This window comes from Mytilinidion resinicola (assembly GCF_010093595.1).
Source record: "Mytilinidion resinicola strain CBS 304.34 unplaced genomic scaffold BDZ99scaffold_22, whole genome shotgun sequence".
NCBI lineage: Eukaryota > Fungi > Ascomycota > Dothideomycetes > Mytilinidiales > Mytilinidiaceae > Mytilinidion > Mytilinidion resinicola.
Window position 1 is genome coordinate 16816 of NW_022985458.1, and position 14032 is coordinate 30847.

The following is a 14032-nucleotide window of genomic DNA, read 5'->3' on the forward strand; positions in this document are numbered from 1 at the left end:
TATACTAAGCGAACGGACAGATTAAGGAGGCAGTTAAGCTACTGGAAGGCGTTATCGCGATAAAAGCAGAAGTGCTTGCAGAAGACTATCCTGATCGACTAGCGTCGCAGCACGAGCTCGCTAGAGTATACTAAGCAGACGGACAGGTTAAGAAGGCAATTAAGCTGCTAGAGTATGTGGTTTAAGTGAAATAAAGGGCCTACAGATTTAATTATCCTTCCCGACTTGTATCTAAGAGGGTTCTAGGGTCTTGGCAGGCAGTATTATAGCTATATGCTGACTAGTAATACTTAATAATGCTAAGAGGAATTTGCTACTAGATCTCGCCACTATATACAGGGAGGGCGGCCGACCCGCACCGGTTATACTCTTGTTAGCTTAAGCTGTGTAGAGAAGTACCTTCTGGTACCGTAATAAATCACGTGCCTAGGCTAACAGTGGATACATAAGGTGGGGTACTTAGGCTCCCGATTAGCCACACGTTTACAGCCATAAGCTTGGCTTGCTGGATAATATAAGTAAATTACACTACGATGCTTATATTATGTCGCACTTAGGTGTGCACGGGATGAAGCAGGATTGGAAATGATATCAAGCAGCAGAATATAATTAATTGTGTGTGTGTGGTGTCTCTTGTCGGTTGGGTTACCCCGCCCGACGTTCTATATAGCTTTAATAGCAAGCTTATTAATGCAGTTCTTGCCTTAGGCCTCCACGGCTAATGCCTTAGTCTATAACACACCCCCCCAGATTTCACTCTGTTTTAGATAAGGTCTGAACGTCTTGTAGACTATCCTCTTCTAATGCGCATCCTGGATTAATCCGCGATAAGATATTAACTAGGCCTAGTTAGAGTATAAAGTGTGCGTGTTTCTCTGTTAAGAGGGGTTTTGTAAAGCTATCTAAAGGCATACCTGTGGTTAGAACCTACTAGACTATAACTTTGCTACTTTAATAGATTTGCCTTAGCTATAAGCTATAGATATTAACGTGTTTTAGTTTTAAGGTTAACTATAGTCTTGCTTTCTAGATTAGGCCTATTATCTGCTAATTATTATAGAGGATATAAAGTTATTATTCTAGATTAAACTATACCTATGCAAACAGCCTATATAAACCTATTATCTCCCTCGCTGTATATAATAGCAATAAAAGCTCTGCTTTAGTTATAGATGTTGTAATAGTCTTCTATTTAGAGAACTGCTATATAATTAGTCTATTAAACAGCTTTATAAAGTAACCTTACGTTAACTTTTAAGTTTTTAGATTATCCGCGAATAATGCGTTGCTTAATAGCTGTAGCACTTTATTATTGCCTATTTCTACTACTGTGGAATTTATAGAGCCTAAGAACTTAATAGTATAGTACTTTATAGTCTAGAAATATAAAAGAACTTAATTTGCGTATTATAAGTGCTCTAGTAAAGGGTTTATTATAAACTAACTTAACTAGCTAGCTGCAAACAAAATATCTAGTTTTAATACTACTGCTATATATAATATTAAACCTATTTTTTCCTATATTTCTATAATTTACTATATAGTAGCCTGTTCTTTAAAAGGTTAGGAATAATATAATAAAGTAAAAGGTGTATAAACTATTTTCTATAACTTATCTATTCTATATTTAGTGCAGATTTTATTAATATATTTATCCTAATAGATCTAAAGCTTTTTATCTATTGCGTTTTACAGGATCCTAATATTAAGGAAGGAGATTGCTTTGCTTAAATCCTTAATCCTGTACTTACTATTTACTGCTAACTTAAATTACTTAATATAGTAGACGCGTTTTTATTCTAAAATAATAAGGAGATTATCTATATAAAGAAATAGGATAAGGCCTATTTTATTGTTAATAAGAATATATAGTTTATCTAGGCAATATTTAAATCCTAGACTGTTAAGGAATAATATAAGTTTATTAAACTATAGCTTTAGTAACTTTTATAGGCTGTAGAGCGCTTTAAGCAATTTCTAAACCTTTTCTAGTATTCTATACCCTAGTAGATAGGTAGTATAGATTTTATTATCTATATTAGTATTAATAAAGGCGTTCTTAAAGTTAATTTAATAATATAGAAGCCTAAATATATAGATAAGTACTATAAGAATATAAAAGCTCTAATACGCCCCTATAGCTATATAGATATTGTTAGAAATATTATATTAAAAATTGCCTTTTACGTATATTTAAGCTTTATAATAAATAAGGTAGCTAGCAGTATTAAATTTATATATAAAAACCTATTTAAGTAGTAGCATTTATTTATACTCCGGGTAATTAATAAGTTTAAAAGTATACTTATCTTTAAGTAACTTAATCTTAGTATCTATAGCTTACTTAAAGTTATCCCTTTCTAGATAACGCTTTAGCTAATACTAGAATTCCGGTGGTGGTATTAAGTTCTTTTAATAAGTTCTTAGAGTCCGCGCTAATGCAAATATATAGACTATTTATTAACCTAGTTTAGCACGTTCTAGTTATAAAGTATATGCCTGTTACTATGCCTTTTTCTGCACCTAGTGTATAGTAAGTAACTAAGCCGAATTTACTATATACTAAGTTGCTGTAGCACGGGAAAAGTTTTATAGTATTATGCTTAGTTATCTAGATCTAAATAATATTAGAGTAGGATATAGCTATATATAAAGCCTGTCTATTTAACTCTATATCCTTATTACTATTTATACTAATAAAAGTTGCAGAAATAGTAGAAACGCTAATAGAACTTTATATTAAACTAAATTAGGATTAAAAATACTTATATTTTCTATTAGTTAAAGTTCTATATTTATATTATCTAAATTAACTTTATTAATACTAATTAAAAGTACTTATCCGGTTTTAGAAAGGCTTATAGAGAGCTATAGGTTAAATATAACTTTTTTATCTATTTATATATCCTAAGATATAATAACCTAATCTAGATGCAAAATCTAAACTTTATAAATATTAGTTATATTTAGTCTAATAAGCTATCCCTTAATTACTTTATTCTATAGCTTTACTTTTATAGAATAGTCTCTTCTATACTTAATTAAAACGTAGGTAAGGGATCCGATAATTTTAATATATAAGAGATTTAGCTTATAGCTATATACTATTTTAAAAGGTGTTTACTATTGCTTTTATTATACAGGGGTATAATTTAGAAAACGAGTAGTATAAGCTACTATATATAGCTAGAGCTTATAAAGTAGTCTACTTTATATATAAAGCTTATAAGCTATAGTTATTATTACCCCCCTAAAATATTCTATAAGGCTATTTTAATCTAGAGTAACGTATTTTATAAGCGAGCCGTCTACCTAAGCAAGCCGTCTACTTTATTATAAAAACCGGCCTTAAACGTTAATTGCTCTATAACGCTAATAGATATTAACTATATACAACTTATAGCCTAATTTACAGCAACCTCTGCATTATTTTTGCACGTACGAATATTATGCCCTAGCTCGCCGCAGCGTTTACAGCGCTGCGCGCTCCTGCTAGAATCTGCCCTGCCTTATTACCTTTTACTTTAGGTGTCCTTATTAAGCCTTTAAGCAGCTATTTAAGAGCCTGCTTCTATTATTAGAGTTTTTTTTCTCTAGATCCACTTCTTTTTACGCGCCTTACGCTTTATAGCGGCTTTATTTACCTTTTAAAGGCTGGCAACTATATTACGCAGTAGCGTAGCTTAATATATTATTATTACAGCACCTTTAGAAAGGCTGCTAAGCATATTAAAAATTGCTATAGGCAAGCTATTTTAATACCTTTAAATATAATTATAAATTAAAGCTAATTAAGAGCCTAGCTTATAAGCGTTACTTAGTATTTTTAATTCCTATTAAGCCTCTACTATAGCAGGAGGCAATAGTATATAAAGCCGAATATTAAGCTTTAAAAGCACTGCTTCTAGATTAAGCAGTATAAGGCCTGCACTTTAAAAGCCTGTATAAATATTACTTTTTATAATTAAGTTATAGAAAGCTACTTTAAATACTAGTAAAAACTCTAGCTTTATAATATAGTTAATATAGTAGCGTATTAAGTCCTTAATTTAGCGCTTGTATACCTTTTTTAATAGCGCAAAGCAGCTAATATTAAGCGGCTGCAGCAGGTATAATAAATACGCTGGCATATAGAAAGTAATAATATTATTCTCTTTATAAATCTTTTTAAATTTAAGCAAGCGGTGGCTTTTATAGCTATTAATAATTAGCAGCTAATACGTGCCTATAGTGCAATCCTTTATATACTTATTAAAATACTATAGCTAGGTAATACTAAGCTTATTTATTATCTAGCTATTATTACTTACTGCTATAACTTAGTCTAGTAGTATATTATTGCCCTTATACTATATAGAAAGGTAGTACTTGCCTAAAAAGATAATAAATAGCGGGATAGCCTATCTACAGGTATTAACTCCTTAGATTATTATTATCTATTCGCGATCGCCTAGCTGTATTAATTTTAGATAATTGCGCCGCTTAAAGCCTATTATAACTATACTAGTTAAAATAACGCCTATTTAGAAGCTAGCTTTATTAAAGTTATATATATTTTTATTTAGAATACTATACTTTGCTTTTATATTATATATAAGCTTAAACTAATTGCTAATTACCTTTAGATCCTTATATAAAGCTCTCTAACAATTATACTTTTAATTAAATTATATTTTAAGCTTAGGTATTCGCTTAATAAAGTTCTCTGGCCAGTTCTTGCTAATATAGCCGGCGGCGCGCTTAGTAAGGAATTTATTGGCCATCTTTTATATAGTATATAAGTTGGGCGGAAATCCTTATAAATCTAGGTTAAGTATATATTAAACAACAACTAATTCCTCTAGCTTAGAAAGCTTCTTCGAATTAGGCTTAGAATCGCGTTGTAGGGTTGTTCCAGCGCGTCGATTTTAAAGTGTGCTTCTAGGTATATTATATATCGTAATAGCGCGCCGTTCGCTTTTAAATTGCTGCTAATTAATTGCTGCAATAGCTATATATATTCGACCTTTATTTTGTATTAATTACACGTTGTATTGTTAACGCATAGTAGTTAGAAGTTAACGCGTCGCGTTTTTATAATAAAGTGGACGGCTTGCTTAGGTAAACGGCTTACTTATAGAATACGTTATTAGGTAAAGATAAATTAAAGGTAATTCCTCTTATAATTATAAGATTCTTCTACTGCTAGCTTAGTTTCTTTTTGCTATTTAAATAGATATATTATATAGTAAAGCCCTAGTTGTTATTTATAATAGTAAGAAACTTTTATATTACTATAACTAGTTCTTCTTGCGTTTTATATAGAAGATTAAAGGAGATATAGTATACTAAATAGTTATAGTAGAAATATATAACCTATATATTAAGATTAAATACCTTTTTTATATAGATAAAATCTAAGTAGACCTTTTTAAATAGGTAGGCTTTTTTTTACGTTAAAACGCGTAAAATTTATTAATATACTTATATAAGCTAATATTTAGGATATAGCTCTAAAGTCTATTAAAAGTTATAAGTACTAAGTACTACTTTTTTAACTACGTATAGTATTTACTTTAAAGCTTTTTTCCTAATATACTTTAGTCTAGTATACTAGACGTTTATTAATACTATAGTAGTCTAAAGTATTTTTAACCTCCTTACTATAGTAAAAGCTTGCGCTACTTTAGTATATAATTTAGCTTTAATAATAAAATCCTAAATAACGTATTCTATAAGCGAGCTATCTACCTAAGTAAGCCGTCCACTTTATTATAAAAACGCGACGCGTTAACTTCCAACTACTATACGTCGACAACACAACGTGCAATTAATATAAAATAAAGGTCGAATATACATAGCTATCGCAGCAATCAATTAGCAGCAATTTAAAAGCGAACGGCGCGCTATTACGATATATAACGTACCCAGAAGCATACTTCGAGATCAACGCGCTGGAACAACCCCACAACGCGATTCTAAGCCTAATTCCAAGAAGCTTTCCAAGCTGGAGGAATTAGTTGTTGTTCAATATATACTCGACCTGGATTCGCGAGGATTTCCGCCCAACCTGTATGCTGTACGAAAGATGGCCAACAAATTGCTCGCCGAGCGCGCCGCCGGCCACGTTGGCAAGAACTGGCCAGAGAACTTTGTTAAGCGAATACCTAAGCTTAAAATATAATTTAATTAAAAGTATAATTGTTAGAGAGCTTTATATAAGGATCTAAAGGTAATTAGCAATTAGTTTAAGCTTATATATAATATAAAAGCAAAGTATAGTATTCTAAATAAAAATATATATAACTTTAATAAAGCTGGCTTTTAAATAGGTATTATCTTAACTAGTATAGTTATAACAGGCTCTAAGCAGTACAATTATCTAAAATTAATATAGCTAGGCAATCGCGAATAGATAATAATAATCTAAGGAGTTAATGCCTGTAGATAGGCTATCCCGCTATTTATTATCTTTTCGGGTAAGTACTACCTTTCTATATAGTATAAGGGCAATAATATACTACTAAACTAGGTTATAGTAGTAAGTAATAATAGCTGGATAATAAATAAGCTTAGTATTGCCTAGCTATAGTATTTTAATAAGTATACAAAGGATCGCACTATAGGTATATATTAGCTGCTAATTATTAATAGCTATAAGAGCCACCGCTTGCTTAAATTTAAAAAGATTTGCAAGGAGAATAATATTATTACTCTCTGCATCCCAGCGTATTTATTGCACCTACTGCAGCCGCTTAATATTAGCTGCTTTACGCTGTTAAAAAAGATATACAGGCGCTAAATTAAGAACTTAATACGCTACTATATTAACTATATTATAAAGCTAGAGTTCTTACTAGTATTTAAAGCAGCCTTCTATAACTTAATTATAAAAAGTAATATTTGCGCAGGCTTTTAAGGCGCAGGCCTTATACCGCTTAATCTAGAGGTAGTACTTTTAAAGCTTAATATTCGGCTTTATATACTGTTGCCTCCTGCTATAGTAGAGGCTTAATAGGAATTAAAAATACTAAGCAACGCTTATAAGCTAGGCTCTTAATTAGCTTTAATTTATAATTATATTTAAAGGTATTAAAATAGCTCGCCTACAGCAATTCTTAATACGCTTAGCAGCTTTTCTAAAGGTGCTGCAACAATAATATATTAAGCTACGCTACTGCGTAATATAGTTGCCAGCTTTTAAAAGGCAAATAAAGCCGCTATAAAGCGCAAGGCGCGCAAAAAGAAGCGGATCTAGAAAGAAGGAACTCTAATAATAGAAGCAGGCTTTTAAATAGCTGCTTAAAGGCTTAATAAGGACGCCTAAAGTAAAAGGCAGCAAGGCGGGGCAAATTCTAGCGGGAGCGCGCGGCGCTGTAGACGCTGCGGCGAGCTAGGGCACAATATTCGTACGTGCAAAAATAATGCAGAGGTTGCTGTAGATTAGGCTACAAGTTGTATATAGTTAATATCTATTAGCGTTATAAAGCAATTAACGTTTAAGGCCGGTTTTTATAATAAAGTAGACGGCTTGCTTAGGTAGACGGCTTGCTTATAGAATACGTTATATAGTTTAATAACCCGGAATATACTATATTTAGTTGCTTTAAATACGTTTAATTTATCTAAATACTCTATCTAATATATCCTTATATTAAAGAAAAGCCCTTACCTTTCTAAAGAGTTTATATTTATATAATATTATTAAGCTTAATAAGACTAGAACCTAACAGAGTATTAATATAGACTATAATATTTCCTATCCCCTTAATATACGCATCTATATCGCTAAATTATATAATTTTATCTTATATTAGCTTATACTTAGCAAATCTTAACAGGTTATTATAGATATATATATCTGCATAATTATTAAGTCTAAAATAGTTATTATATTTATTATTTGCTAATATACTAAATACAAACTTTAAGGTAGTAAAAAATACCCTTATTCTAGCAGTAGTTAAAAACAATATAGTATTATTAGTTACCTTTTTAGGTTAGGTGTTTAAAGTATTAGCAGGCTAAAACTTTAGTAGAGCAATATTATTTCTAAAAAAGTTCTTTTAAATCTTTAATTAAAGCTATTTGCTTCCCTTAATTTCTATAATAACCTTAGATTAAACTTAAACTATTAGTATCTAATTTAATAGTATACTTAATAGATTAAGATATTAGTAGTCTATATATTTATAGGTAAGTCTGCACACGTAGTTTTATAGGCTTATTAGTAAGTTTATTATTATTAAAGTTAAGTCGGCCCTCTATTTCTTCTATTTTAGCTGTAAACTATTGTTATCTAATAAATCTAAATTATAACTATACTTTCTGCCTTAAAGGGTGGAGTGTATAACTCGCCTTTTTATAGTTTTTTTACTTAGCAGTACTATAGTCCTAAACTACTTAATATAGAAGCCTATTATAATTCTTTTATTAGAAAGTACTGGATTTAGCCTATAAAAGAACCTAAAAGTCTTATTAATAGTATTCTAAGCCTTCTATATAATTATAATATTAGCGTCGTCTATTTTATTAGAGTTAGAGTTGTTATTAATAGTTATAAAACTAGTGTTTATATAATTTAGATTTATCTAGTTAAGTACAGTAAAAAGTATATTAGAAATATTCTCTATTATCTTTACTATTTTTCTAATAAGGGTTGTTTCCCCCTTAATATAAGCTTTTTTTAACTTTATATAATTATAGAATAGAGGATTAAGGTCCTGTAAAGCTTTAATAAAGGCGTTGTATATCTAGAACTTACTTAGGTTTTTAATCTTATACTGCTTTATATTGTTAATAAAAGTAGGCTATTAGCTAAGCTATTTGTTAAGACCAGTACTACTATATCCTTTCTTAAGCTTTTTAAACTCTATCCTTATATTCTATTTCTAGTCCTTTGCAGTCGGCTAAATACTTTTAGCTAGTGTAATAATTTTACCTTAGACTATATAAATTCCAATATAGTATTATTTAAACTCCTAGTAAACTGTAATATTAATACGCTTAGAAACTTTATTATACTTCTTTCTTTTGCTATTATAAATAACGTACTTCACAAGCGAGTCGGCCATACAAGCGAGTCGGCCACCTCATCATATTTAGCTGCCTTAAACGTTGATTGCTCCACAACGCCAATAGATATCAACTAGATACAAGTTGTAGCCTAATCTGCAGCAACCTCTGCATCTTTTTTGCACGTACGAGCGTTGTGCCCTGGTTCGCCGCAGCGCCTACAGCGCTGCACGCCGCCGCCGGAGCGCGCTCCGGCTTGCTGCCTTTTGCTTTGAGCTGCCTCCTCGATTCTTTGAGCAGCTATTTGAGAGCCTGCTTCCTTTGTTAGAGTTCCTTCCCTCTGAATCCGCTTTTTTTTGCGCGCCTTGCGCTTTGTGGCAGCTTCATTTACCTTTTGAAGGCTGGCAACTGTATCGCGCAGCAGCGTGGCTTTATGCTTTATAATTGCAGCACCTTTAGAGAGGCTATTAAGCGAGTCAAGAATAGCTGTAGGCGAGCTATTTTGATGCATTTGAATGCGATTACAAATTAAGGCTGATTGAGAGTCTAGCTTGAGAGCGTTGCTTGGTGTTTTTGATTCCCATTGAGCCTCCACGGCGGGAGGCGACGGCGTACGAAGCACAACATCAAGCTTTAAGAGCACTGCCTCTGGATCAAGCGGCACAAGGCCTGCGCCTCGAAAGCTTGCGCAAATATTGCTCTTTGTAATTGAGTTGTAGAATGCTGCTTTAAATGCCGGCAGGAACTCTAGCTTTGTGATGTGATTGATGTAGTGGCGTACTAGGTCCTCAATTTGGCGCCCGTATGCCTTTTTCAATGGCAAAAAGCAGCCAACATCAAGCGGCTGCAGCAGGTGCGACGAATGCGGCGGCATACAGAGAGCAATGATGTTGTTCTCCTTGCAAATTTGTTGGAATTCGAGCGAGATATGGCTCTTATGGCCATCAATAATCAGCAGCCGATGCGTGCCTATGGTGCGATCTTTTGTATGCATATTGAAATGCTGCAGCCAGGCAACACCAAGCTCATTCGTTGTCCAGCCATTGTCGCTCACTGCCATAACCTAGTCCGGTGGTATGTCGTCGCCCTCGTACCATGCAGAGAGATGGTACTTGCCTGCAAAGATGATGAATGGCGGGATGGCCCATCCACAGGCATTGATTCCTTGGATTATTGTTGTCCATTCGCGATTGCCTGGCTGTACAGCTTTTGGTCGATAGCGCCGCTCGGAGCCTGTTACAACCATGCTTGATGAGATGACGCCCATTTGGAAGCCAGCTTCATTAAAGTTGTATGTATCGTTATTAATAATGCCGTACTTTGCTTTTATATTGTATACAAGCTTAAACCAATCGCCAATAACCTCTGGATCTTCGCATAGAGCTCTTTGATAGTCGTACTTTCGATTAAACTTTGTTTTAAGCTCGTCCGTTCGCTTGATAAAGTTGTTTGGCCAGTTAATGCCCACTTGGCCAGCACCGCGCTCGGCGAGTAGCTTGTTGGCCATCTCTCGTACAGCAGTTAAGCTAGGCGAAAACCCTCGCGAATCCAGGTCGAGTATATGTTGAACAATGGCTGATTCTTCAAGCTTTGTAAGCTTCTTTGAATTAGGCTCACAATCGCGTCGTGCAGTCATTCCGCCGCGTCGGTCTTGGAGCGTGCTTTTGGGGACATTGTATATGCCTGCAGCGCGTCGTTCGCTTAGAATTTGATTTTTTCGGATAGCTAGGAGAGCTAAGGCTAGCCTGCCTTCTTTTTGGATTGATTGCGCGTTGTGTTGTCGACGCATATTGGTTGTTGGTTGACGCGTCGCGTTTTCGTGATGAGGTGGCCGACTCGCTTGTGTGGCCGACTCGCTTGTGAAGTACGTTAGCTTAAAAGCTGTGGAATCTCTAGATTATATTTTTATTTACTAAGTCTAGTAGTTTAGTAATAGTAAAGACCAGGTTTTTAATACTTTTAGGGTTATAGTAGTTATATATTATTTTATACAGCAAGATCCTTAATAGAATTAATCTAATTAGTCTAATTATTGCGTGTGTTAAGTATTAGAAAGTTGTAATCTTTAATTAATATTGTCGCGATAATTCCTGCAAAATCTAGTAGCAGGAACGGAGCTTTACTGCAAGTTAAGCATAGAACTTAGGCGTAGCAAGTTGCTGAAACATATAATAGATTGCCGTAAATTCGAGATAGACTGTTATATTTAATCTTTTTTTTAAAGGCCTTAACTCAGTTAATTTCTAAGTCCTTATCTTTGAATATTGGGGTTGCAATGTTGCTTTTTTCTGCAACCCCGCTTCTCTCAGAATCGGCTGAGGATTGTTGCCGCTTTGTGAGAACAACTGCTCCGTTGAGAGGAGAATTGTCTGATTTATTCGTCGCTCGTAGTGCTGTGTAGCAGGAGAAGAGCTACCGGGCTCATAACTGTCGCACTTAGGTGTGCACGGGATGAAGCAGGATTGGAAATGATATCAAGCAGCAGAGTATGATTGATTGTGTGTGTGTGGTGTCTCTTGTCGGTCGGGTTACCCCGCCCAACGTTCTATATAGCTTTGATGGCAAGCTTATTAATGCAGTTCTTGCCTCAGGCCTCCACGGCTGATGCCTTGGTCTGCGACATATCAGACATGCCGGGTCGTTTTGTCCTAGCTGGATTGGTAATTGCTTTCGACCGGAAGTACTGACCAGGGTGGCGATCTTGCATGAATTTGCGTGCGACAGCAGCCATAAGGCTGATAACAACTTCCCAGTATAGTAGCAAGGTTCTAAGGCTTGGATAAGGCTCTTTTATAAGCATTAGGAGTGATGGGAGCTTAATAATAGTGCTGTGGCGACGGAATTCGGTTACGCCATAAAAGAAGGCTTTCCACAAATCAGGCGCGAAGGCGACGATGCGAATGTCATTTTTCCGTAGGAGATGTTCCAAGGGCTCTAGGATGGCCACAGCAAACAACATATACAAATTTATGGGAAATATCGATGTGTGCAGAGAGCATAAGTTGTTTGAAGTTAATGTACCCCTCATATGTTGCAGCACGGTAGGTGTTGCGCCACCTAGGGACGGACTGTAGTTACTCTTACAAGGTGGCCGCCTAGGGCGGCGTATTGATAGCGGGAGGAGCATCCGGGGGGTTTGTATGTAGAGGTCGTGAAAATAATCTAGGCTTCGAGTAGACTAGCGTAGACAAGCAACTTCTGGGAAAATAAGATTGCTGGGTGAAGTGGCGGGTGGTGTCGCAGGGGGTCTAGTTCCATGCTACGGCGGTCTTCTCACGTGACGTTGAGCCTACCATTTGCGGGCCCCTGGTGTTCGCAATGCCTATGCTGAGTCAGCACGCCAGCCAGCAGCGCGGGGCCAGCAGGGTGTCCTCACTTGATCAACCCAACACCTTTTACTTCCGCCTCTTGTATCATGATAGCTGATTTTGAATGTTCTGCGGGGATGAACCGACGTAGGGGAAATGTAACCAGGGTGTTAAATATGCTTAGGGTTTGGTGGTTGTGCACATTCCAATTGGCGAGGATGAAGAGCACAGCCCTGACTTCTCTCGGATATCGGCGGATGTTTGCACCGATGGGCATTGAGGAGTCTCAAAATCGCCCAGCTCCAAAAGTCACCACGTCCCACCATCATCTGCGTCCTGCCATCACCCACTTCCTCCTTACGACCACCCGCTTTCTACGGCCACCCGCTTCCTACGGCCACCCGCTTCCTTCGACCACCCACTTCCTACGACCACCCACTTCATACAACCACCCACTCCCTACAACCACCCGCTTCCTACGACCACCCGCTTCCTACACATTATCCACGCTATGGCTTCGTCTTTAAGTAGCCATTTAAGCCGTCCAGTACGGTTTCTTATCCGCACTCGCCCAGCCCAGCTTGAGGAGATTCACCCTTCCGTTGACAAGGCTGATACCGAGTTACTCGAGAGATTCTGGGCTCAAATATCTGGGAGCGCCGACACAACTGAGATATGCCATTTGATTACAAGGATTTCAAGCAAGAAGGGCAAGAAGGGATTAGATCGAGTGGATATTGTTTTTGACTACGGTGTGCCTTCAGATGCGCGCCGACCTCTTGTTATGGCTTTTGATGTGAAAAACGGCGATTCACATTTAGTAGTCAAGCAACTGGTTAATCCAGCCATACAGCAAAAGGTGAACGAGACGGTGGAGTGGTGGAGAGAGATAAATCTCCAACATAACATCAGTTTTCCAAGTCGAACTGATGTTCGGAGAAAGGGACGTGCTTAGGTACAGGACCATCCTAATGCAGACGTCACCGGTGAGACGTACGCCTGCCCCGCGCTGATAGGAATTCGCTCCGCAGTAGCCGGAGCTACATGTACAGCTACATCCATGTGTTGCCCTGCAGCATGCCGCAAACGGCATACGGCTGTGGTTGGTGATTACTCACGTACCGTCTTGCCTGAATCTTACCATCTGGCTGGCTTTCAACGCAGCAGGCAACAGGCTTGGCAAAACTTCAGTTGGGGCATTTTCAGCCGGGAGCTTGTCTACGCCCCAGAAGGAGCCGGAACAGGCTACATACAGCATGTAGGCGCATCCGGTGAACTAGCGCGGAAAGCAAGCCACGAAAGTCAGCCCAGAAGTGGGATAATCTGGAAAGTAACACCTCTCCGTACCTTGTTTTTAACTGTTATACCACCCCAATGTGCACACCGCCCAACCCCCGCTGCTCACGTGATCCTGCGCTGCTATGGCTCAGTTCGCTTCAGGCCCGGCTCAATTCTCTTAGGTCTGCCCACCCTTGCTCACCATTGCTCACCCGTACTCACCCGCTGCGGCGCAGTCTCAGATGTACCTCACCAGGAATAGTCAAGCATTAGCAAGGGCCTCAAATCTGTCCTGGGTTACAAACTAGGGGGCCCGTACAGATTTGTAAGCCTTATCAGCTCAAGAACCCATCATCACACTTGCTACCAGTGTATCTAAAGTCCTTTGCTCCTCGCCCACTAACAGCGGCCAGCCTCTCTTCTCCTTTGTTTCAAGCAGTCGACCTCTACGG